At 36.6% G+C, this 3,584-nt stretch overlaps 1 long non-coding RNA gene across 2 annotated transcripts; it reads left to right on the forward strand.

Annotated features, from left to right (window-relative positions):
• The first annotated feature begins 1,152 nt into the window (after positions 1 to 1,152).
• LOC124949115 lies at positions 1,153 to 3,331 on the forward strand. Of its 2 annotated transcripts, none has more exons than XR_007100970.1 (3): positions 1,153 to 1,569; positions 1,986 to 2,032; positions 2,096 to 3,331. It is a non-coding gene; the product is annotated as an uncharacterized LOC124949115 (long non-coding RNA). The 2 variants fall into 2 exon arrangements; XR_007100971.1 differs by having other exon boundaries at positions 1,986 to 2,028.
• Positions 3,332 to 3,584: the final 253 nt, after the last annotated feature.

A 3,584-nucleotide genomic window follows, 5' to 3' on the forward strand; every position in this document is an offset into this window, starting at 1 on the left:
TCTCGTATGCGTGGCTGGCACGCTATGTAGTAAAAGTAAGGGACCATTTGGAAGAACACTCTGCCTGGGGCGGAAAGAAAAGAAAAAGAGAGAGAGAGAGAGAGAGAGAGAGAGAGAAAGAGAAAGAAAGGAAAAGGGAGGGAGAAAGGGACAGAGAGAGAAAGAAAAGAGAGAAGTGGGGTGAAGAGCTTGGACCACCGTGGTTCGAGAGTTCAAATATCGTGCCAAAATTTTTTCCTTTCTCTCTCTCTTTCTCTCTCTGTCTCTATCTTTCTCGCTAATTCTAGTTTAGAGTAGATCGAACAAAATTTTAATTCGTCCGAGACAGAAAAAGAGAAATTCGATTGAACTTGACATCCTCGGGAAGGAACGAATTCGAAAGAAAAAGACAAAAATAAATAAATAAATAAATGAATGAATAAAAAATCGAATGAAACAATTGGATCCACACTCGTGGTAGTGGATACTAAGATAAAATAATAAAAAGAAAAGAAAAAGTTAATTAGATTTCTTTAATTTTTTTTAATTAAAACTGTCACATATCCCATACGATCATCCACAATAATTCTTCAAATGATCTTTCTCGGTCGTTTCTCTCTCCCTCTCTCTCTCTCTCTCTCTCTCTCTCTCTCTTTCTCTCTCTCTCTCTAAGAATTTTGTCTAATAACACGGCGAAATAGAGTTGAAAAGATATTCGAAGTTGAAATGAAATTTATCGAAGATCGTTGTGAATCGATCCTCTCGGGATCACGATCGTGTTAAGAGACTCGTGGACACGTCTTGGAGAATGGGTCGAGCCTGCCGGAGTTCGTAGCATGCGGTGGGATAGCACTGCGGTTGTGCGGCTCATCTGGTCTCATCTCACCTTTTCTCTCTCTCTCTCTCTCACTCTTCTCGTACCTCTCATCTCGCTTCTCTTGGATCCACTATATATATATATATATATATATATAAAGATATATATATCTTTCTCTGTCTTTCTTATTCTCTCTTTTTCTCTCTTTTTCTTTTTCTTTCTCTCTCTCTCTCTTTCTCTCGTGCTCGCTGGACCGATGGTGGTGGAGGCAGCAGCGGCGGCACCCTTTGATCTCTCTGACCACGCCCCCTTTTTTCATTTTTTCACTCCTTAAAAGGCAGATGGACAAAGTGTATTGTAAAGTGGGCAGCGCGCCGTAGAAGACAGCGGCAGAGGAACGACGTCAGGGGAAGGAGAAAGGCTACGCTGTAGGTGAAGCTGCTGGCTCCGTGTCCAGTTACAATTATTAAGGACTCTTCGTGCCTTCGTGCAGGAAGAAGGAAGAAGAAGAAGAAGACGAAGACGGAGGTTAGAATCCGGCGAATGCTCCGCTAATTATCCGATCCCCGCGTCTCCGGACTAATGGGTCGGCAAAGAGGGAAAAAGAGAGGGAAAAAGAGAATGAGAGAGAGAGAGACCACCGACAATATCCAATTGATCATCCGACAATCCTTTCTGATGAACGAGGGAACTTCCTATCTTGTAACGTGAAAGGAAAATCCTCTTGAAATCTTATTTCGTTATCGTCGACGAAAGTTATCGTTTACACGTTTGTAAGTACGGTACTATACTATTACGTAATAACACCTAGGTATATATATATATATATATATATATATATATATGTATATAATTTTCAACGAAGGTATATATTTTTGTTATATATATAGGTTTATTTTAAAATAATTGATTTTCAAACAAGATACAAATGTCGAAGACAAAAGACATTACAAATATTAACGATAGATAAACGATACGAAGGGATAGAAATGTTCCTCTTCTTTCTTTTTCAGTTATTCATGTAATTCCATATAAGCCATAAAACCAATCGGTTCTCTATAATATTTACTATATAGTACATAATATGTACTTTGTACAGAGAGAGAAAGAGAGAGAGAGAGAGAGAGAGAGGGAGTCTTTATAAGAAATAACGAAATATTTCTCACGTTTATTTTATTTTTACTTTTAGACACTACTCGATCTACAACGCAACATGCAAATACACAGAATAAGTATGTAAGTACTTATACTATATTTATAAAGGATGCAACGAAAACTTTCGAATAATATATTTTTTAGATGACACTAAAATTTTACGACGAATGAAAAACAAAAAGAAGAAAAAAAAATTAATACATCATATACCCAAGTAAAAATGATAAAGATAGAGTTTAACGAAGAATCTAAAAAAAAAACAATAATGATAAATGATAAGTAAACGATTACATTTAATTACGTCTTATTGGTTACTCGTCGACATTCGATTACTTTCAATTAGAATGACGAAATCATCATTGACTATGACGATATTAGAAAATTTTCTTAATAGTTTCGATCCGTCTCTTGTATAAACTTACGAGGATGATGCTAATGGCCGAACGATTCGCTAATGAATTCCCGGCACTGTTTGCCGGCTATTTATTTGGAGCATCATCAAATATACTGCGTACCCTCGGTAATTGGTTAATAAAACCCCGGAAGGGAGCTCTCTTTCCGGCGTGATTAATTGCGGCCGCGAGCGATTCTCTTCTCGTTTCGAGGCTTGGCCAACGGCCCGCCATCACAGTCACCTCCCTCGTCTCTCTTCTTCTTCTTCTTCTTCTTCTTCGCGAGTCTATTCTCTCTCTCTCTCTCTCTCTCTCTCGCTTTCTCGCTCTCTCTCTCTCTCTCTCTCGCTCTCTCGCTCTCTCGCTCTCTCTCTCTCTCTCGCTCTCTCTCTCTCTTTTCTCTCTCTTTTTCTCTATCTCTCTCACTCACTCTTTCTGCGTATAGTTTCTCTTCTTATCGTTTTGTATCGCCTTCACGCTTTAAAGAAAGAGTTCAACGTCGCTTGAAACAACTTCATTAGACCGTTAGATCGTTAGTCCATCGCAAAGAAAGGAATGAAAAAAAAAAAAGAAAAACAAACAATAAAGAAAAAAATAAGAAGAAAAAAAACATATACGAAGCATTGTACTTCGTATCTTGATAAGACGACTCTTTGTATCCGTCAATATTTTATATATTCTCTCGAAGATCCGTGAAATTCTTCTATCGTCCATTTTTATTTTGAATCTTTTTCGAACGAGTCCCGATTAATGGCAGAGAGTATTTGAAATGGAACGATGATTGTTAGATCAACGTTTACTCCTCATTGTTTGTTGTCGATCAGAAAAAAGTGATCTCCATTTACTTCGTAGTATATATGTACGTGTGCATATGTTCGTAACTGTAGTCGGTGAAATTAATTTTTATATCGTCGATTATAAAATTAAAAAAAAATATATTCAAGTATCTGTTAAGTAAAGAATACTTATATAAATGAACACGTATTTATTTTACCGACTGATTTATTAATATGAAATCGATATAATATTATCTTGATAATAGATATTTATTATTCTTTGGAAATATCGAATGCATATATATTTATTCATAAAAATGTTCGTATTTGTCTGTTTGTGTGCGTAAATGCGTACGTATATCTGTATGTGTATATATGTGTGTGTATGAAAGAGAGAGAGAGAGAGAGAGAGAGAGAGACAAAAAGAAATGCAGTTTGATATCGTTCGTATACTAAGAATGTGCG

This window comes from Vespa velutina, chromosome 5 (genome assembly GCF_912470025.1).
Source record: "Vespa velutina chromosome 5, iVesVel2.1, whole genome shotgun sequence".
Taxonomy (NCBI): domain Eukaryota; kingdom Metazoa; phylum Arthropoda; class Insecta; order Hymenoptera; family Vespidae; genus Vespa; species Vespa velutina.